Source organism: Micromys minutus (genome assembly GCF_963924665.1).
Source record: "Micromys minutus genome assembly, chromosome: 21".
Lineage (NCBI taxonomy): Eukaryota > Metazoa > Chordata > Mammalia > Rodentia > Muridae > Micromys > Micromys minutus.
The window spans coordinates 34,934,545-34,958,224 of NC_137956.1; the positions used below are offsets into that span (position 1 = coordinate 34,934,545).

A 23,680-nucleotide genomic window follows, 5' to 3' on the forward strand; every position below is an offset into this window, starting at 1 on the left:
CGCCTGAGCATGGTGAGCATCTAGGGTGTTCCTCCCTGGCAGCTGGATGTGGGGGCAGCTGAACAGGTGATGGGGTGGGGAGGTTGTCTCTAGTACTAACATGCAAGAAGTTTTCTGAGGGTTGAATACATCTCCTCCATGGAAATATTTGAAACATGACCAGTACTTGTTGAAAAGACAAATGAACAAACGAATGAATGAATGAATGAATGAATGAATGAATGAATGAATACACTTAACCTGAACCTCAAAATGAATTCCAGGCAGAATTTTAAATCTGATTAAAAATAATAATAATGATACGTGGTCGGAATCCATGAAGGATATGAGGAAAAGGTCAAGGAATTGATTGTGTCTGGCAGACAGCACGGTGTTCAAGGCGTAGGTAAAGGAAATAAACAGTTCTGAGTTCAGAAAATTCTGGCTCCCATTCCTGTTGGCAAAGTCGCTTGGGGCAAGTCAGCTACTCTGAGCTTTATCTGACGACTTGTGTGAACGGGTAAACCGGCTGCCTCCCTGTGCCTCTAGTTCCCCCACGGTCAACAACCTCCCAGAGCTGTGCCATTGCCTGTGGCAGCCACACATGTGGTAACTGAGAGGCTAAAGTTGTATCTAATTTTAGTTGATTGAAGTAAAACTTAATATTTTAAATTTTCAATCCAAGTGAGACGAGAAAATACAATTCTAAGAAAGTTTTCATTTATTCCCTGACATGTTCATACATTGATCGTCGGCCTCTCTTCGGATCCCCCTTCCCACTCCCCAAGACACCTCCCAAAACATCTCCCTTCCACCTCATCTGCCTCACATCCTCTGCCTTCCTTCCTTCCTTCCTTTCTTCCTTAAGTGCTGCCTACTGGGCTACTGACCGATCTTATTGGAATGATCTTGTCCAGGGAACAACTGTTGTGAGTTCATGAACGCTAAGGCCATGTCATGTCCAGCAGACAGCAATTCACAGCGCTCTGGCTCTTACATCGTTTTTGTCACCTCTTCCATGAGCCTTGGTAGGTGAGGGTTTAGGGGGAGGTTGAAACCAGTGTCCCAATTTTGTCAGAGAACTCAAGTGTTTATTTTTAGCACTGTAAGTAGTTATGAGTCTGCATTAACTGCTGCCCACTGGAGAGGTTATCTCTATAATCTACGGGCATAGACATAAATAGACAAATGGTAGTTTCATGATGTGCTCATTTAGACAAACAAGAGTACTTTCTGCTGGGTGCCGGCTGTTTGCTGTCGAAATGGGCAAGTTCATGAAACCCGGGAAAGCGGTGCTGGTCTTGGGTGGATGCTATTTCAGATGCAAAGCCATCGTCCTTGAAAAATATTGATGATGGCACCCCAGACGGCCCTTACAGCCATGCCCCGGTGGTTAGAATTGACTGATATCCCTGAAAAGTGACAGCTGCCGTGGGCAAGAAAAGAAATCACCAAAGGAGCCGAGATCAAGTCCTCTGTGAGGGTTGAACCACAACCACCTCACGCCCACGAGGCTCTTTGTTGATATTTTCTTAGATGAAACAGTTGCCAACAGGATGTGTTCAGAGACCCAGCTTTGAAATGCAAGGCCAGGCAGGAGGCCAGGTCAAGTTTGAGAATAGATACAGGACAGGGAAGAACAAATGGTTTTTCCAGAAGCTTTGATTTTTTCAGTATAGTTTTGTTTTCATCATTAAAATTTTAAAAAGCAAAGAAAAACAAGAGTAGTGGTTTCTCTCCTAGGGCCAATGATCTCCTCAGTCGTGGGGTTTTGACCAGGTTCACGGTATTAGGTATGAATTCCTCTCTTTGGAACAGGCTTCAGATCTGATCAAAGGGCGCTTGGTTACCCCAGTGACCTTTTGCCGCCATTACAAGTAGGAACAAGTGGAACCCGGAAGGTTCCTGCTTCCAGTTACTGCTCAGCAATTCCAGACTTTTCTCCCCCAGCAGCCTGCATTTGTACCTTCTGGCACTATGGAAGCTGCAAACAGAGATGTTTTGGGGTCATTTCCGGCTTGATTTTCTCTTTGTCCTATCATCCTACCACAAAAGTGTATATCTTCCCCAATTCGAATGTTACCATGTAGCTGTGGTGGGATATTAAAAAAAACCAATAGAAATAGTCTTTGTCGCTTGGGGAGTGTCTGCATGCTTCATGACCAGTGATTCAGAAGAGTTCCCACGCCTGGCACCAAGGTTTCTATTTTGTAACTGACATCTTCTGGAGAAAATGTTCACTTGTGAAAAGTGAAACATTTTTGTATCAACTCCTATATTGAAATTCTAAGTATGTTTGGAATAACAACTTGGGTAAATTATCTACTACACTTACTGTACATTTTATTAAAAAGAAAATGCTGCTCATGTATTTTCGATGAAAATTAACATCTAAATTGAAGTGTGCTGCAGATATACAGCACCTATGACTTTTAATGGCTCAATATCAGAAAGAGGAATGAAATGCCTTGTTAATAATGTTTATATTGGGTATACACTTGCTGGCAAAATAGGTTGTTAAAAATCAGTTGCGTCTATTTCTCCCCCCCTTTTTAGTACAGTTATTTAAAATATAAAATTAGGTAAAACACGTGGTCTATCTGGACAATGGTTTGTCCTATTTCAAGCATCATATAAAATACAAATAAGATTTATATTATTACCTATATTCATTTCTATGTGTTTTCCTTGTTACTGTTGTACGCGTGTGTGATATGTGTGTGTGGCTGTGGATGAGTCATGGCATCCACGCGGAGGTCAGAGGGCAACTTTCTAGAGTTAGTCATCTCCATCCGCCTATGTATGAGGGCCAAGGATTTAACTTGAGTCATCAGATGTGTACAGCATGCATGTTCGCCCACTGGGCCATCTTGCCAGGCCTGGTTTTATTTTTATTATTATATGAAATGTTATAAAGATAAAGAGATATACTACTTGAGGTTCTTAACATTCATTAAGAGTATGGGTGAGGGTAACTTTTCACTGTTGAATAAGGCATTGTGCGTTCATGGAAGAGTCCTGGTGAGTGATGGGATTGGAAATCCAAGTTGGGTGGGTGGGAACTGAGTAATATAAAAGGTTGGAAAACCAGGCAGAGAAGTTGGGGCTTAATTCTTTATGTAGCTGAGAGAGCTACTGAAGCACGTGATCTGAGATGTGTTTTAGAAAGATAACTCTGACCGCGTGTATCCTCAGAAGAGGGAGTGTGGGTTCTGAAAAGAATCCACAGGCATTTGGAGCTCAGTCTGCTAAGCAGGTTGGGTGATCAAGCTGGAAACGCTGTCAGGGGGTCACAGACTAAGTCTCGGTTTGAGTGATGAGTCTGGTTTCATGGGAGGCTTCTAATCCAGCGCTGCGGCTAATTCTGAAAGAGCAGCTGCATGAAGGGTTTTGAAAAGTGACGCTGTCATTGCTGGAAATAAATCATTTTCCACGGTGGCTACTGTATGCCAAGATGTGTGTGTTTTGACGTGTTTAAGCAATCAAGCAAGTACACGGTCTTGCTCCAGTTTAGCTCACTTGTTACGACAAACTAGCGGCTCTTGTTACAGCAGAAAACACCGTGACCTCCAAACCCTCACCTATCCTAGCTTCTTGTTTTGTATTAATAGGCCCACTCTTCCCAAGAAGATCCAGGACACCTGGCATGTGCATTAGCGTGACAGGATTCTATTATTTTATTTAGCCACCTTTAACTTGATTTATTGCTTTGGAACAGCTATGTATGTGGTTGTATAGATCCCCCGTCCCCAAATTTGTCATTGTATAGGATTCCATAAATGTTAGATATGCACAAGACTTTAGTCCCCAGTTCTAGGGACGAGAGAAGCATAACTGTGTTGTGCTGCCTTCTAATTAATTCTGTTACAGATTCTGCAGCTGAATGGGTAAAGCCCCAGTGTGGTGCCTTTTATGGCATGCTCTGTCTTAATATGTATTTCTCAAGACTTAGAATCTATAGCCATCCATTGAACCTGAGTGCATATAGTATATATGTGTTAGAACATCACACTGTACCTCATAGTTATGTATAGTTTAACTTCTGCTTTATAAAATGAAAGAAAGTGATGTTTCGAGAGACTATGACATTTCTAAAAATACTGTCTAGAATACACTTTGGTATAAAGAATTACAGTGGTCCCTGTTGATTACCCATAGAGGTCCCTCTTACGAAGTTGGTGTTCTGATGTCTCAGGCCCTTTAAGAGTTGGCTGGTAACCAAGGTCTCTCAAAGTTGGGGGCAAAGCTTGTCTCCTTCTCTAAAGCATTGCCCATGGCTGACAGTATTTAATTCCCCCAAAAGGTTACTCTCCACCCCTACGGGCAGATGAAACACAGGCCTCTCTTCTCAATTTGGGGTATCTGTACATCGTTCATTTGCACAGTTCCCTGAGGCTGGGAACAAAACTTCTCTTCACCAGTGACCACATCTCTGCTGGAATTCTTCCCCTGACCCGTCCTGACTCATTCTCTTCCCTGTGGGGCTTTCCTCACAGCCCGTCTGGACACCTGAATCACTGACTTGGTCTCTGTTCGTAAAACTGACAAGACCATTGGATTTAGTGAGGTGCAAGGCATCTCCCCATAACACACCTACTTTGGTGATTCCAGGCTCTGAACTGAAAGCTTCTTCCATCAGGTGTAAGGCGTGCTGAAGACCCTGCAGTGTGGAAGGGAGTGCAGGGCGGATTGGCTTCATCATCTCTCCACACCGCCCCCCTGTCCTGTTCCAGGCTTCCCATGGGAGTCAGGTGGAACTGACAAACAGCAAAGCTGCTGCTTCCTGGGTCCAGTTGTGGCCTGGCTCCGATGTCCTCTGGTGGGAAGGATATCCAAATGTCAGTTCTTCTTCCCTCTGCCTTTTCAATTCCCTACAGATACTTAGTTTTTATTTCTGTTGCTGTGATAAACTGCCACTCTCCAAAGTTACCGAAGAGAGAGAGGGTTCATTTGGTGCCCCGTTCCAGGTTACCATCCTGTTCTTCAGGGCAGCAAGAACTTAAACAACCAGCATCTTGCATCCATAATCAAGAACAAGGAGCAGCGAATCCATGCGTGCCTACAAGCGCTCAGCTCCACTGCGTTTCTTCACTAGGCCCAGACCCCAGCCCATTAAATGGTGCAGCCCAGCCCCCCATGGTGTGCTCGGCTCAGTTAACCCAATTAAGACAGTCCCGCACAGGTGTGCCCACAGGTCTTTCTAATCTACACGATTCATCAGTGAGACACCCTTCCCAAGTGATTCTAGATTTACATTGTTATGAAGTTGACAAAACTAATCCCCCTTCTCTCTCTCTCTCTCTACTTCACACACACACACACACACACACACACACACACACACACATACACACACACAAATGAGTTAAGGGTGGAAGAGTGTGCTCAGCTGCAATTTCTTTATGTGTTGATGCTCCTTTTCATAACTACTGCTGACCCTACTCTCAGCTCCTGAGTGTAGTGGTACCCAGCTTCTTTCTGCCCAGTCTCCTTATCCTAGGAAGGATGCTATCACTCTGGTGGAAAGCATTTCTTCTAAGAGTTTTCTCTGTCTCTTCCCTCCAACTGTACATAGTGACTTCCTTCCCCATATTTCCCTTCTGTTTCTCTGCACTACTCTCTTTGGCTACAGCTCTCTCCAGGTTTTTCCAAATAATGTGTGAAGGGCCTTTCCTCGCAGGGTACAGAGTTCTTCAGTGCTTTGATAGACTGATATTCTTATGGAATTTATTGTGATACAGATGAATCTCTCTTCCCAAGGAAGCGGAAGACTAAAGTCCTGCAACAGTTCTTTCTGAAACCCTTGCTGTCTGACACTTGATTTTTTTCAACCTCTCTGACGCTAACAGAGCCCAGCTCTTGCCGCCTCCTCTGCAATACAGGCAGTCTGCATAAAAACCATGGCTAGTGTCGTAATCCGTGTTGGAATATAGAGTCCTTGACTTGGGTTTTGGCTCAGATGCTGAACAGACCTAACATCCTAATCTATATGATGATAATAACAGCTAGGTTTAGAGCGTGCTTATTAACGCATCCGATACTCTTCCAAATCTCCCCTGGAATCAAGCTGCCTCAGGCCCATACTCTACAGTTATCTGTGGCTGTTACCCTCATTTTACAGATGTTGAAAACAGGGCACAGAGGAGTCACTATTTTCCAGGGAATGGATTCTAGGTTCTCAGGCAGAATCCAGATAGCAGGCCCTGGTTCATCTTCCGTCAGGGACCTCTGACTTAGTTTGTCCACCAAGGGAGATCTTCCTGCAAGGTGGCCCCTGAAAGAGCCAGCCATCCACTGGGATTCTCCTTACAAGAGCCTACTCCTTTCCCTCCTGGGTTGTCGCTAAACATAACTGCCTGTCAGCAGTTGGCACACACAGTCACTACATTTTCCATAAGTTTTTTAAAAGTATCTTGAACGGTCTTGTGAAAAGACTCTTTTTCCAGATCAGCAACTTCCCTGGGTGATAAATGTTCCTAAATCCATATGGTCACTGGGGTGAGAACCCAGACTCCTGACTACACAGAAAGAGGCCCTCTGCCTCTGCAGTTTTCAGTGGAAGAGAAAAGATGTGCCCTTGGCCAAGGCAGGTGAGGGCCTTCCTTATCACTGGGAAAATACACGTGGCTTTCTACTCAGTTCCCTTTCATCCACTCCTGACCTTGAGAAGTCTGTGGAGTTACTACAATGTGAGCCAACTTATAGATATTACAGAAGTCATCGTTTTTTGACTTTGAGACAAGGAGGCAGACTTAGCAGATATGGAAAGTAAGTTCATTTCAAATTCTGCTTCAGATAAGCAAAGGGCTAGATCGAGATGTGCATAATATAAAAATAAATGTAGTCTCTCTATGTCTCTGTCTCTCCATCTCTCTGTGTGTCTCTGTCTCTCTCCCTCTGTGTGTGTGTGTGTGTGTGTGTGTGTGTGTAGCAGTAGTAGTAGTAGTAGTAGTAGTAGTAGTAGTAGTAGTAGTAGTAGTAGTAGGCTGTTACCATGTAGTCCAGGCTGGCCTTAGATTTGCATTGATCTTCTGTTTCAACCTTTCAAGTAGCTGAACTGTAGATGTAAGGCACTGTACCCAGCTAAATCATTGGTTGTTGTATATAATAGCAAACTTGCATGCCGTCATCTATTTCTTGAAAGTAAATATTACATTGGGTAGAAAGAAACAAATACGGCCAGCATAGTTAGAAATGGAGCCAGAATTTTTGCTTCCCTGGAGTGGAAAAGCCTCACTACTCTCTGGACATACATTGGGAGTTCTGTAGGTCCACTCAAGCAGAAACTGAATGAACTTGGTTACAGATAAAAATAGGACTTGTACCAATAAATTATATGATTCTGAGTTCAAGTCTCTTGGCTGTCCCACAGAATAAGGAGAACTCTTTCTGCCCTTGCTTGTAACATAAGGAACCTGATTTCAGGCCGGTCTAGAATGGATTGTCTAACTCGCCCAAAGGCTCACAGGTCAGCCGATGCCCAGAGGCCTGAAACTAGCTAGTTGTTCTTTAATACCTGTCAACACATATGGGAAACTCACAAGATCAGAAACAAAGGAACTGCAATACCATAGTAGATGCGAGTTGAAATTGGGAAGTGTTCTGTGAGTCCCAGGGCTCTGTTATGTGCTAGGTCTTTATTGCCTAAGCAGGAATCAGAGAGGCAAGCAGCCAGAATCTAACTATATTACAATGCCAAGGTCTGTGAACCCTTTTCCCCTGTGATCAGAGCCTGAAAATGCCATGTTGGCAGTATGCTCTAGTCCCAGGCCCTGTGTAGAACATCACAAGAGAAAAGCAGAATCTTAGCCCCGAGCTTATCCCTAGAACCTTCCCAGTGAGCATATTGGAACTGTCAGAACCAGCCCCAAATGCACTCATCTCCCCACAGGATAACCCTCAGGATTCTTAAGGAAGATGAACCCCCTAACATCTAATACATGGAGAAAAGTGTCCCCTCTGTTCCTGATTTCAGACCAGTCTAGAACTGATTATCTAACTTGGATAGGCTTGGTTCAGTCAGTCGATGCCCCGAGGCCAAGTCTCTGCTCTAGTAACCAAACTGTATGTAGACAGTGTGTCAGCTCTTTGCCATTTGTTGTGTGAAACCTTTCTAACAACCCCATTCTACAATACACCCCTAACCTGGGCAGGGTAGCCTCCGATTTGCAGAAAGCAAGACAAAGTCTTCGTTCTTACCACTCGCCTAAAAATCTGTCCAAGATTCATTTTTTTCATCTCATTGTACACTCATAACTCCTTACCTAATTCTAAACATGGGCCAAGAGAATACAGTGGAAACATGTCTGAATAGCATCCACAGGACACGGGTTCTGGTCTAACTTTGAGATCCTGGCCAGGTTTCGTGACTATGGTAGGTCCGTAACTATGGCAGGTCCGTACATGGAGATGGGCAGTAAGAGAGAGTGTCTAATTCTCACTGTTACTATGCAAACCTGACCAGACACTCGACATTCCACACATCATGGGATCTTGTTCCTTCTCTGCATGCCCAAGCTTAGTGACCGACAGTGGCCAGTGTTGCTGACGACAAATGTCAAACACTCAGAAGGTCAGAGAGTCTTATGAATGTTTTAACAGTTTTTGTTCTGTACCCATATTCACATACTATTGTGTTTTACTGTGGATAATATAAGGGCTCCCTGACTGGTATAAGATTAATAGTAAAGTAAGTGTTGCTCTAATCATCAAATGGACGATAGAATGGTAATCGTACGTCTCAGAATTTATGGTAGAATGTGATTAGAAAAATCCAAGCAGAATTGCTCAAAAAAAAAAAAAATTACTTCCTTGCTTCAGAAGCACTCCATGCAGATGCTGAGCCCATACTTGAGTCAGATGCTAATCCTCGTGTTTCTCCCTCTGAGAAGAATGATGGAAAGGAAAATTCAATGTCCTCCTGTGCCTCCACCCAAGATCCTGCTCATCCTGTGAGCTAATGGATGGCACCCATGCAGCACCCTGTGCTTGGTACTCAGCAGGCCTCGAGTGTCCTTGGCAACCTGGAATCAACTACCATCTCCTAGCAACCTCTCACGGCTAGCAAGAGAGATGCCAAAGACAAAGGGGTGAGATTACAGTTGTTCGAAGAAAGAAAACCGTGTTCGGGAGACAGACTGAACTGAAGAAGGGGAGATCTAAAACGCCGCCTTGGGAGTAAGACTGCAGTGAGGACAAACCACAGCACAAGTGCACCACACATAGCATCCTTCTGTGGAACTTCTGTAATGGCCAGGAGCAAGGAAGAAAATCAGGTTGGGCTCCCGGCTCTTTTATTCATCTGGGAGACCTTGTGATAGTTAGGTTCTTTGAGAAGCCCTTTGTCAGGCACGGTGTATGAAGTGATGTATATATTGTGTACACACATGAGCTTGAACTCACCCATCACAAACATTCAGACAACAGTTAATGCTTGTGTTTAATATGGGGAAAGTTACCATCTAGAGGTCCCTCTGGCTTTTCAACTGTTGATTCTTTATGACCCCATCAGCCTTTATTTGACCTCTAAGCTTCCACCTACTATGCCTGGTCAGCTCAGAAAACCACTGGACTCACGTCACCTTGGCTATAAGATGAAACCTCTTGGTATTTTGTCATATTGTCCACAGTCACAGACAGCTGACTTACGTCATCACTATGCAGACTCCTTTTACAGGAAGGCGCAGGGGCACTGGTAGTACAGAATCCTATTTGATCACCTGACCCCTGTCTGTGATCCGACCTTCCCTTTCCCAGCCACCACCCATAGCAGCCTTTCTTGTTCAATTGCCTTCAGTAAGTTTGTTCCCCTATTCTGTGGGGGTGTTTGTCCCATATCATTGGCCTCCGGAATCCTTCACTAGGTGACTTCTACCCAAACTGTAAGACAAGTCCTCCATGAAGGAGCGGTACCACCTCTTCTGTGAGCCAACCCCCTTACTTAGCTTCACCATCCCACCCGCCCATACTGTAAACACTCCCTCTTTTAAACTGAATCTCCCACCTGAGCCAAGATATGCATCGTGTACCTGGGAGAAGGTATGAGAGCTGGGCTCGTGGTTCAATGGTAGACTGCTTGCCTAGCATGAAGAAGGCCATGGGTTCAATCCATAGCACCACAAGAAGAAAGGAGAGACTAGAAGAGGGAAGGAGAAGGGGATGGAGGTAAAAAAAAGGAAAGACTGAGATTAGGTGTGTTCTTGTATCTCTATTACCTAAAACAGTGGACCCACACTAGCTACTTTAAAACTTCATTAATATTTTTTCCGGCTCCAGAAGTAGCATTGATCTAGAACAGAACACAGACATCTAAATCTGTTTGAATTTATTTGAAACAGGTAGGCAGAGATGGAAGTCCCGAACCCTAAGCACTTGCTAGGGCTTTGGGCTGCAGCTGTACATGGCTAACACTGAGCTGAAGCCATCAGGGGCTGATGCTGACACACTGACTTTGAAACTAAGCTGTTTTGACTGGCACCTCTTTTAAGCAAAAACCATATATGGCAGATGCTGCATTAAGATAATTATTTTACACAAATGTAATCGATTTCTCTGTCTGCTTTCTTTCCAGCAAATAATTCTATACAAGACAAAGCTGAATGCTTTTGCTTGACAAGATACCTTGTTCTGGGATGGTAAAAGAAATGCTCTAGAGCTCTTTCCAGATACCTCTAGATATCCCTCTGTCTTCATAGCACTCAGTGCTGGTATGATTTCACTGGACCTCCACCTCCACCAGCATCTCACTCCTCTTGCAAACCATCCCTGCTCAAGGCTTTATCCCTTCCATCTGTAAACTGAAGATGTATTAGATTATCCCTAGGATATCGTCTTAGGCCTTAAATGCTAATGTTTCAGGATTCCTCATTCTGTTTTATATCTGATCTCTTGAGAAGTCAATGGGTGGTAAAAAAATAATAATAAATTAATTTGTGGGATTATTCTTTGTACAAAACTAATCTTTTTTTTTTTTTTCTTCTTGATAGGATTTGCTTGTATATTAGCCCCTGGCTTCTTTGAAGTACATTTGATTACCGTATGTGACTTGCAAAGCCAACCTGTGGTACACAAAGCAACACTGAGTTTCACAACAAGTCACATGACCGGTGGTACCCAGTGCAAAACAAGGATGCCAAGCCCTGGTTTGAAATTAGCCAGGGATTCGGGTATTGATAGTAGAGAATTAACCAAGACAGAGTTGTATGAGAGACAGGCCCTGAGCCACTGCCAACCCTGTTCCTCTGGACTGGTCTCCATAACCTTGATTAGGCAACTGAAGTCTCTGTTAGAAGTAAATACGCATACTCGTTTCCCCCACACACTGCTCAACGTAAATCTGACGAAGAGGACATACACAGGAGAGGTGCGCAGATGCCAAAGCTAAGCCACGATCTAAGCTCCCATATGGAAAGCCCTACCTGAAACCAGCCTGGTGGGGTGCAGGGGGGGCATGTGTGGTTGGACTCACTGGAATAAGGGTGAGTCATTTCCCTGTACTTTCTAGCCCCACAGTTTTCCCCCAAACAAGGGCCCTTGGTTTTGACATTGGAAGTCTGTGACTCTTCGCTGACTTTATGACCCCAAAGCTCATCTCTGTGGCGATGTAATTACTTTTTAAATATACAGACAAGAACATGCCAAGCGCATCATGTTCTTACAAGCAGCTCACTGGTGCAAACATCTGGAATCAAAACGCCGAACACTCAAAAATCTCAAAAGCTAATCGCTTTTGACCTCCAGGTCACGGTGAGGGTGGCCATTAGACTTTTAATGGTGTATATTAAATTCATTCATCTTTGAGCTTTAAAGAAATTGAATTATGAAGTATGTATGCATCTGACTTCTCCAGCTCTGTGTTAGGCTTTAACATTCAGACACATGTTGACAGGCCATTTTCTCTCGTCCCCAGTATTTGTTAATTACTATAGCACAGCTGAGTGGTCTTTCTACAGATGATGGATATACTCTTGGGTTTCCCTTGTGACTGGTCATATAATTTTGTAACTTACTAAACATTTGTACTATTTCTGATTCTCAAGAATTTTACTATGATCAGAAATCAGTTTACTCTCTTTGATTTTATAGGCAATGTGCTGGAAGTGTCCTCATTCGGTGTCTCCACAAACCTTGGACACTCTTTCTTTATAACCACAGAAAACTTAACCAAAGGATAATATTCTCATTCCTCTTGCAGCTCAGCTTCTGGGTGACATGTCAGTCATAGCTGAGACTTCCTAGGCAGTAGGAAAGCCATGAGTCATTATGACCAAGCCTAAATAACAACAAGACAAATGGCTTCTGGGCTGATAAGAAGAAAATGCTTCCTTCCAAAGCTCACAGTCTCTGTGGTAAGCCCGGAGCTTATATCATGGTTGCTCGGAGCAACAGTATTGATCCATCCCCTTCCCAGGATGGGCGCTGCTGTTATGAGACCCTGTTCTGGCCATGATGATGGGAGACATTCTCTCAGGCAATAAAAAATATGTGTCTACTTAATGGGTCACATACTTTATTAACTAGAACTGTCAATATCATAAGAATGTGATTCACCAAGTACTACCTGTGGAGAGCCTATGGAAATTGCCAAGGCCATAACCAGCTCCAAGCAAGAACAAACTGAGACCCAAGACTCCAAATCACAAACTTGCATTTTGAATTATATCAGGTTTTATTCCTGCTCCCAACTGTTCATTTGTGCTTTGGCTTAAAGGGGGGAAAGAACCCAAGATTTATCTCAAATAAGTCTCTCTCTCTCTCTCTCTCTCGCTCTCTCTCTCTCTCTCTCTCTCTCTCTCTCTCTCTCTGTGTGTGTGTGTGTGTGTGTGTGTGTGTGTGTGTGTGTGTTTGTATGTGTGTTTCTTTTGGTAATCCAAAACATTCTGGTGGGTATAGAGGAGGTGTGTGCACCCCCAAGGAGTTTAGAGCAGATTCGCTCACTCCTGCTACGCCCTCCCTTTTTCCCATCCGACAATGTTACTGGCTCACCTGAGAGCCAGCGCTCCACTTAGGCAGAAGACAATTACCAGAATATTGTTATTTGGTATAAATTGCAGTGTTTATCCACCCTTTCCAAATGCAACTTCCTCTCACAACACACCCACCTTAAGTCTTTCCAGCATTTCAGCTGAGAAGGCTGTGGTGGAAGAGTGGGTCCAGAAAACCCTGATCCTTGCATCAGACTTGTATTTTGCCATCATTAAGTCTGTAAGTGAATCAACTCTCAGAGCTTGATAGGAAAAGAGAAATAAGGTCCATCCATCCTCCTCTCCACTGCAGAGACCCCACACAGTAGCCTGGAGAGCAATGGCACTGAGCTGCTCCCTCGTACTCTCATTAAATGTCCCAACAGGCTCTCAGAGGGAGGCTTGAACAGTAATGGGTGTTCTTTGCCTTGTCTGAAAGAGAGTTTGGCCATCGGAAGATTAGAGCACTGAAGAAAGTGATAAAACAAGCACCTAGGGCTTGCATAATCCATCCAATTTTCTTTCCTTGTCTTAAACTCTGAAGTTCTTGCCCTTGATTGTCACGTCTGCAAAGAGCATCGTATACCTAAAGATAGCAAGTTATCTTTATCAAGTTATATCTAAAGATAGGTCAAAGTTAGCAAGTCAACTCTGGGCTTCATCCATTCAAGAGACCAGAGTGGATGGATACTTCTGATGTGTAGTTGTGGATGCTCCAGTGTCATCTCAGGATGTAAGTTCTCTTGTCTACCTTCACTATGTACCCAATGTACACATTTCATTGTTCTGGTGCAGGGCCAAGTGACAGAGCGCATCATTCCATGTCTCTAGTCTCTTCTCCATGGACCATTGTCACACCTCACACCCACTGCCAAGAATGTCCCCTCTGTCCCCTCTTCTCTTGTTCCCTAGCCAATTCCGTTCTTTCTTTAGACTTTAGTTCAGTTGTTGCTACAGCAGAGAAGCCTCCCCTGACCCCATACCTAGACCAGATTCCGTGAGATGGCCTCTCATAGCACTGCATTTCCCCACCTTGATATACTTAAGAGTTTGTGTTTATCTCCTATATAAAAGCCTCAGGTAAACCCATGTGGCGAAAGATCAATGTCTGTCCTTTCTTGGACATTTCCTACTCAGCCCTTGGTTGCATGGTATACAGTTATGTGCTCAATAAATTAGGACATCTGACGTGGTGCAGCAGCATCAGAAGGAGGTGGGTACCAGATGTGGCTCTGCTCGAGATCAATTCAGTCAATATGCTAGCACAAAGTGGGGGAAGCTTAAGAGCCCCCACCCCTAGCTGAGGAACTATTTACTGATGGTTGATGGCTTCTAGAGAAAAAATGGTTAATTCTTTTTATGGGTAGGCCCTCTGGTAGGTTGAGCTCCCTCCAGTAGATGGGCTCACAACCAGTGTATGGACAGCACAAGTCAGAGTCGATGGGGTTATTGACTTTTTAAGAGACCTGAAGTTGGGGGTAAAGGAAGGTAGGGATAAATATGAAAGGAGTTAAGGGGAGGAGTTAGAGAAGAATATGATCAAAATAATTGGATGAAATTCTCAAGAATTAGAAAAGGTAATGATATGCTTTCATTTGGACTTCCACATTGAGATGTTCCTATTATGAACTGATTGCCCCTGAAGGGAGGCAGAAATACTTCACTTTCCTCATTATCTCTGTGAGACTAGTGAAATCAGAACTAACTGTGTTGGAAGTCGGTACAATCAGTGAGGAAGGGAGTGGAAGGCCAGTCCCTTAAGGCTGGATCACAGTGTCTCTTTGAGCCCAATAAATCCCTCTGGTGATAGATCTGATACACTGAAAACTCACGTAGGGCTGGGGAGATGGTTTGGTGGGTAAAGTACTTGCTATGCAAGCAGGAGGTCCTAAGTTTGGGTCCCCAGCAGCCACATAAAAACTGGGCATGACAGCACACAACTGTTAACCCCAGTGCCTAGGCAGGGGTGAGAACAGGCCGGCCCTGGTGGCTGGTGGTCCGCCAATCTGGGGAGCCTCCAGTTCCATGAGAAAACCTGTCTCAAATATGAGATAGAGATGTGCTGAGGAAACCCGTCATCCTACTCAACATCAGCCCCTGGCTTATATACACAGATCAAGAGATGGGGGAGGAGGGAGAAAGAGAAAGGGAAAGACAGAGAAACAGAGACAAGGAAATGATGAGGTTCATGTAACGTTTTGTAGGAAGAGAAAAATGAAAGTCACAAGTTACCGTCTTTAAACAGCTGCCCTCGGATACCAGGACTGGGAAATGTGTCTGAACGGATAGTCCCCAAGACCTTGAAAAGGACATAGGGATTGTGAACACCACAGTTACATAACCAGTGCCTTTGTTCAGGTGCTGGTGCTCTCTCTCTCTCTTTCTCTCCTCTCCTCTCCTCTCCTCTCTCCGAGATAAGCAAGCATCAAAGCAGACTGATGATATTGCTACTGGTTGAAAGCTGGAAGTTTAAGAAGTGGGCGCCTGTTTGCCTTCACATAATAAAACATTAATTGAACTTCACAGCTGAGAGGAGTAAGGCTGCACTTTCTTGCATAATGGGAACTGTCTCATGTCTTCGGTAAATCTTTGATATCAAGACTCAGCACAGGCTTCCGTGGGGATAGTGGCTGGAACAGGGTAAAGCTGCTATTTAGGGAAACAGCCGATCGGGGTATTTTCCCCACTTCAAGCTTCTCTTTGAAAGCATCGACTCCAGACTTAATCCTGCAGGCTGCTCTGTACTTACGGTATGTGATTTGATGGGAGAGGCGCAGCGTGCCCTAGTTTTGGCTGAAGCATAGTGTCTCACACTCTGTCTCTGCAATTTATGCTCACCTACAAGGAAAATGACTTACACTTACGCTTAATTGCCTCTGTGTGTTGCCCAGAACCTAGAGTCTGAGTTTATGAGGACTGAACAACTCTAAACACATTCCACATCAACGAATCCTCCTACCCAGTTCCTAGTGCCTTCCTGCCATGTTTAACATCCTGGTGGATTGGTAGAGTGAGTGTCAGGTCATGAAAATAACTTCACTTTGGATCAGTGTGTGAAGTAGGAAGTTGGGGTGCTCCAAACAGCTGTTCCAACTATAGATCAGCTGGGTGACAAGATTAAAGAACCAGCCTGGGTGTGGTGAGGAAAGCCTGTAATCATAGCACTTAGGACGTAGACTCAGGAAGGTCAGGGGTTCGAGACCAATCTTAGGTACATAGGAAGTTCCAGTCCAGCCTGAACCACAAGAGAGTTTGTAGAAGTAAAAGAATGTGGAAGAAGGGAGGAGGGGGAGGAAGAGACAGAAGAGGAAGAGGAGAGGAAAGAAGGAAAACAAAAAGATCCAAAGATTTAAACCACATCCCTGTGTGAGCCTCCAACCAGGGACAATAAAAACCATTGTAATAATTTAGAAATATGTAAACGCCACAGAGCCATGAATAAGGTGTTCTTAAGGCCTCTGGGAGATGATGGAATACGAGAACAACTATGTGCACGGAGCTTTGTGGAGCATGTCTGAGCACTAAGGTCTGAGAGTAGATAGCAGAGGTACCCCATCTCAAAGGACAGTTTTCCCTAAAATGTTACAAATGATGAAGTGGCCTGAACATAGATCCCTGGGCGTCCAGAGATGATAAAGACCAAGAGAGCCAAGGGAGGCTGTCACACAGGCTGAGAATGTAAATTAAACTACTTTAGGTAAGGGAGTAAATTGGTCAAGTGTGTTCCTCAGCTGTTTTCCCCGTGCACAGTGGGAAAAGACCCCCTTGCAGCAGCCCACAGAGTCTCAGTGGGGCAGTGGGAAACAGGAAACTCCGAGCATAGGTCAATGGGTCCCTGTGCTTGGGCATTTGGAACCAGAACACAGAGATGCCAGGTGGTTTACTTTTTGTGTCTTTAGTTGAGATTCAAACCTGGGAGTTAACGGCAGCAGCTATAAACCTTCCATGGGGGCTAGAGAACAGAGAAAACTGGGCTAAACCAAGTAGAAAAAGGGAGCAGGTAAATAAACAAAACCAGGCCCCTGGGACAGGAAGTGTTCTGGGCCCCATCAGCTTTCTCTCCTGGGTTTCTGAGACCCAACAGCACTCTTGTCTTTAGAGCATGTGAAGTGTTCAGTCCTCAGGTTTATTCCCACAACTGCTCAGGCTGACCTGTGAGTCTGCTCATTATAAACTCTACCTATGGAGAATTCTGCTTACAGGTACAGTGGCTAAGTGCTAGCTAGCTACAGTGACAAGAGTGCCCTGTGAGAATAAACCAAGACCACCCTAGTATAAATAGAAGTCTGTTTATTCATGTTGGTGTAGAGGGAGTCAGGCACCATTTCTCATGATTGACAGTCTTCAGAGACAGGCAAAGCAATAGGGAAGTTCTGTTTGAAAGCAAGACTGGGTGCCATGTCTGAATGAAGGAGACTTTTCTTCTTTGTTTTTGTTTTTATTGGATATTTTATTTATTTGTATTTCGAATGTTATCCCACCTAGCCCATCCTCCCTCCCCCTGCTTCTATGAGGGTGCCCCACCCACCCACTCCTGCCTCACCACTCTGGTGTTTCCCTACACTGGGAATTGAGCCTTCCCAGGACCAAGGGCTTCTCCTCCCATTGGTATCCCATTTGATGCTACATATGAGGCTGGAGCCATGGGTCCCTCCCACGATTTTGGTTGGTGGTTTAGCACCTGGTAGTACTATGTCCAATTTTCTGAGGAACCAACAGACTGATTTTCAGAGTGGTTGTGTCAGCTTGCAATCCCACCAACAATGGAGGAGTGCTCCTCTTTCTCCACATCCTCGACAGCATCTGCTGTCACCTGAGTTTTTGATCCTAGCCATTCTGACTGGTGTGAGGTGGACTCTTGGGGTCATTTTGACTTGCATTTCCTTGATGACTAAGAATGTTGAACATTTCTTTAGGTGCTTCTCAGCCATTCGGTATTCTTTGTTAGCTCTGATTCCCATTTTTTAAAACAAGGTATAGTGAAACTAATAGAAGAGAAAGTCAGGGAAGAGCCTACAGAACACCAATGGCTTATGCTCTAAGATCAACAATCAACAAATGGGACCTCATAAAAAAGCTTTTGTAAGGCAAACGACACTGTCAATAGGACAAAACAGCAACCAACAGATTGGGAAAAGATTTTTTTTTGCCAATCCTACATTCAATAGAGGGCTAATATCCAATATATACAAAGAACTCAATTTAGACTTTAGAGACTTCAAATGGGGATGCTAAGCACAGTCCAACCAGAAGGAGGACCGCTTATATGATTCATATGGATAACACGTTTGACCTCCTCTGGTTGGCCCTGAACTGGAGGATATGAAGAAAGGAAAACTGGTAGTTTTATGTCCCTTGACAATTCTAGGCTGGTTACTGTGGATGAGAGTTGTGTTGTCATATAAAGTCTGGTCACTATCTGCTTCTGCGTTCTGTCTCTCAGAACCTACAGGTACCGAGAAACTCAGAACTGATAAAATAGCCAGTCTCTGGGCTGGAGATATGGTTTGGTTGGTAAGGTGTCTAGTGTGCAAATATAGGGACCTGAGTTCATAACATCAATTGGAGGACCTCTGGGGGTGGGGGTTGAAGGGTCCCTGGCCAGTCAGTCCAGCCAATCAGTGAGCTCAGGATTCAATCAATGTGAGACCCTTACTCAAAAGACAAGGTGTGAGAGCCTTAGTGAAAGACATCTGATGTCAATTTCTGGCCTTTCCACACTGGTATGAGCACCCCTGTAAACATTCACACAGATACAGAAACACACTTTCACACAATTATCTGATGGTCTCACAGCTGGGATGACTGCATATTCGAATCACCTGAGCAAACTCTAACAGCAAAACCTGGTCCAATTAAACCAGACCCTCTGAGGCTACAGCCCAGTCCTTGTGCTTTTCCGGGCAATTCCAAGGCACAGCCATGGTTAAACAAGCAAACGAATGAAAACTCAGCATGCTCTCCAGTAAGGATGCTGACTTCTCTGCTGCTCTCCTCTGAAAGACACATGATTGGCAAGGGCTTACAAAAATACAGCCTGCTGATAAGACTCGGGAGCCAGGAAATGGGGGAAATGGCTTCACCAGCTTGAGGCATGCTCTTACTAAGCATGTGCTCCAGAGAGAGTGCATGGCCTACTAATGCCATACATTTATAAGCCTGCTCCCTGGGGGAAAAGGCTCTGAATAGGCAACGTGGAGGGTTTCACACAGTTCCTGTCATTTGTTTGGCAAATCCTGGGGTCTAGTCATTATAACAAATATTTTTGCCATTGTATATAGAAGTGGAGATTCAACTCATGTGTGCTCCCAAATTATTTAGATAGTAGTATCATTTAATCAGCATTCATTTATTTAGCACCTACTGTGTGCCAATATTGCCTATTGTGTACCAGTATCCTATCAAATTCTGGAAATGGTAGTGAGATAATTAATATCATTTTGTCTTCATAGGATGCTGTGGGGCGCTGTCCTCTGAGTATGATGACACAACCATCTTCACCATCATGACTGTGGTTACTTGTCATGGGCCCTTGAGATCAGACCTGCAGACATTACATCATGAAAGAGGGTAGGCAAAACCACCAACTGGGTTGAGGCACTTGCCACTGAGCCTGACAATCTGAGTCCAACCCCCAGGACCCACAGGGTAGATAGAGAGAACCAACTTCCAAGAGTTGCCCTCTGACCTCCTCCAGAAAGTTATCCAACATGAAACTTAATTTTTAAATGAGAGAGATTACCATTATTATGGTAAATTTTTGAAGACACTTCTATTTGTCTGTCTGTCCGTGACATTTATAACTCTTCAAATGACCGTATTACTTCCAACCATCCATCTCAGTGTCCTCTTGAAACCCAGATCTGAAGCCTAGTAATGGCCAGACATTTTCCTCAATGGCTCTAAGACTGTTTGCTTTTATTTATGACATGGCGGGAGGGCTAGTCTCTGCCACCACTATTCACTTCTGCCATTTTGTTGCAAGAGTAGCCTTAGATGATATGTAAATGAGGGAGTTTAGATGGGTTCCAATAAAACTTTATTTTCGACAGGAAGGCTGACTGCATTTGGCCCAGAGAAATGGCTGAGCAAACTTCTACAGCGGTAGACTAGGAAGGCAGCAGGAAGCACACTGTGGAAGACCCTGCAATGGAATTCATACCTCTCCACAAGAACCCAACGCTCGACAGCAAACATGCCAAAAAGAACGGAGAAGCAGACTTTAGCTTAGCATCCTTCTAAGAGGGATCTGCATCTCTACGGCAGAAGCTGTTGGATGTTGCCAATCAAGAGATGGGATTACTGGAAGTAAGAAGAATTATAAAGAATACAGCATTAGTTTTTATTCCTGTCCTGCCACCCGAGGGCCAGGAATTTCCAATGACTGGATTTTTCGGCAAAACTGACTCTGGAGTTTCAGAGAAGTGACATTATTATCATTTGAAGGCTTTTAAAGCCCAGGGCATTCTTAAAAGATCAAAAACTATTTTACATTTAATTTTCCACTATTAGTTTAGTCTTTTTCATCTAGTGTTAATTTGGCTATTACAGTATTTTATTTCTATCAACTGTATCTACAAATAAATCGTAAAAGAATAATCTTTGCTTACTGACTGTTCCATAGATTAATTTTTTATTTTACTTTAGTAATAGGTTTATATGTGTCTGCGTTTGAAATGAATTAAATATTAAATTTCCATTTTTACTCGAATTATTGAAGTAGCTATAACTCCTTTGATGCTTACAGCAGCCTCAAGAGAAGGACATTAGTATCTTCTCTAATTACAAACAGTACTAGAAACTTAGAGAGGGTAAGGAACTTGACCAAGGTCACACAGTAGCAAATGGCAGGGGCTGAGGCTAAAGGCTAGGCATTTTGCCTTCCTCGGGTTCCTGCTTTCTACCACTAAGCTATGCTGATCCTTTCTGAAAAAAAACAACCCATGGTGTTAGAACTTGAAACACGCGCTCTCAGTGCTGTAGCAGCATGGTTGTTCCTCTGCTGTAATCACTACATTTGAACTGTGGGTGAAGTTCCCAGGGTGGGAAAAGACACACCCATGTTGAAGATTCTATGTAATCTGATTAGAACTTCCTGACTGTAAAAAGTTGGAATGCTGTAGATCCAGAGCCTAATTATCTTGGGTCATCTTTAGTCCCCTTGACAGTCATCCATTGCTTATCTCTGTGTCTGATTCAACATCCATTAGACTCTCAGGTAAGAAGCCTTTGGAATGTATTCTTCACAGACCACTGACTCCCACCAATCCAGAAGCTGTGCTATCACCACACAGCATCTCAAACCCAGGCTGGAACTTCCCTTGCTTTTCTCTGCCTGCCTGATGTCCCCACCACTGTATTTCCAGGGGTGGGGGCACCCTCTCAGAGGTAAAGGGAAGGGGGGATACAGGGATGAACCCTATGGGGGGAACTGGGAGGGGGCAGCATTTGGGATGTAAATTAATAAATATGCCTTGATTTATGGCTTTCTATTGATACTCCAACTGTAGAAAAATTAGCTACTTTAACAGTGTAGATCAAACTTACCCCAATGAACTTGATATCCCTAATCAGCAAAGTAGTATAATGGATTATTAATTCATCAGTGAATTATTAATTAATTAGTTAATTAAGACTCCCTTCCCCTCTCTCCTTTTTTTCTCTCCTATCCAGTGTTAGGAGGTTGAAAGGGTAGAAAAAAAGCCCACAAAAGTAGCTAAAATGACAGCTACCCTGGTCACTCATTTTGACCTCAAAATAAATCATTTCTTATTCCTTGGGAGGCAAGGGCTTCTGTGAGATAGATCTCTAGAACTGAAGAGTATAAGATGGGTAGTCCTTAACCTAGCATAAGTGAGGGGAAGAAAGTTCCACATGGGATAACAGCAAAGGTTCTGAGGCAGGAGTTGCCATGGCCTTCAGAAGGATTAGGAAGGAAGTATCTCATGATATATTCATTCATAATAACAAGACTGAAGATGATGTCTTTATGCAAGAAGACGGGTACAGGATAAAGGGAGACCTGTCATTGGATAAGAAGAAAGGATAGTCAGGAACAAAGTTTTGGAAAAAGAGGTAGGAGCAAGAGCGGAGAGGCAGCTGAGAGGAATATGGAGGCAAATGTTAAAAATTCTTCTTTGCACATAAATACAGGTTATTATGAATATTTTAAAGGTATGGGCGTGTACAGGATTTTGTGCTATCTAGATGGGAAAATTATATCTTATCAGTTGGATCAGAAGCTATTGTGTGGTGTGTTCTATCATATGGCACCTTAATTGAGTTCAAGAGAAAGTACAGTGGTAGGGTGCACCAAGCCCGCCATGGAATTGGGATGTGTACACCTGATGTGGTAGCAACCTGCCAAGGGAATTGTGAGTGAAAGCGGTGTGGCAAGGTACCATGCTGGATTAGCCCACGGACACCAGGGCCAGAGGGAGCCCGGGGCTCAAGGAAGGGTATGCGTGGGAACTGGACACACCAATTTTTTTATTACTTACTGCAACACAAGATAGCCCCATCCAGGCTGTTAACAGAATATTGGTATATAACAAAAGATTTAGTGTGGATAAAGAAATCAAGCTGTCTAGTTCAATGTCAACTTGACGCAGCTAGAGTCATTGGAGAGAGGATGGAACCTCAATTGAGAAAATGCCTCCATAAGATCCAGCTTGTGGAGTATGTTCCTATTTAGTGACTGATAGGAGAAGGCCCAGCCCATTGTAGGTGTGGCCACCCCTGGGCTGGTTGATTCCGAGTTCTATAAGAAAGCAGGCTGAGCAAGCCATGGGAAGCAAGTCAGTTAGCAGCACCTCTCCATGGTCTCTGCATCAGCTCCTGCCCCCAGATTCCTGCCCTGCTTGAGTTCCTGCCCTGACTTCCTTTGATGATGAAATATGATGTGGAAGTGGAAGCCAAACAAACCCTTTCCTCCCCATCTTTCTTTTGGTCATGGTGTTTCATCATAAGACTAGTAGCCTTAATTAAGACACTTATATCTCCATATACTGAGAGATTGTAAATAGCAATTTTACCATAGTACAGCCAGACTGAGTGGCACATGTCCATCAATGTGCAGAATCTGTGTAGTGAGGAGCACTGAGCAGGAGCAAAACTTGTAGGGCTGGTAGAGACCAAGAGAAGGATAAAAGGAGATGAAGATGTAAAATCAACTCTTGTGATTGGAAGATCTTAAGTGTGAATCACTCACTGTGACATTTTTCACTGTCAACTTAACTGGATTGAGAACCAGGGAGATACACCTTCCGACGATGATAGGCTGTAAACCGTGAGCCAAGATATACCGCCTCTTCCTTGAACTGCTTTTTGTCACCGCCGTGAGAAAAGCTAACAGCCCACTCATCAGATTAGCAGGTTGTTATTCTCCTAAAAACAGCTAGACACGTCCACTGTGAGAGTCCCTCAGCCCAAGGCCTTTCACTTTCCACACTGCCTTGCCAAATCACAAAGGAAGGAAGTTCTGCCCCAGAGCTTACAAACCTAGTGAAGGTCGGTCTAATGATCTCTCTAGCACACTCCGCTGCCAAATGATTCCTCTGTTCTCCAGGAGGCACTCGGGCCTGCTTTGGCTGACTTGGAAGACAACCTGATCTTGCCTGGCTGCACACTCAGCACTGGTCACATGGAAGCCAAGCGCTTCCCTGACCCGTTAGCCCGGGACCACCATTGGAGAACTTACTGTCCACCTGAGCCCATACATACACTCAAACATACAACCT

The 23,680-nt window shown here is 44.1% G+C and overlaps 1 pseudogene across 1 annotated transcript; it reads left to right on the forward strand.

Moving 5' to 3' along the window:
• Positions 1–1,241: 1,241 nt before the first annotated feature.
• Positions 1,242–1,644, forward strand: LOC308433963 (large ribosomal subunit protein eL27-like; annotated as a pseudogene). Its single transcript has one exon. The product of its transcript is annotated as a large ribosomal subunit protein eL27-like (transcript).
• Positions 1,645–23,680: the final 22,036 nt, after the last annotated feature.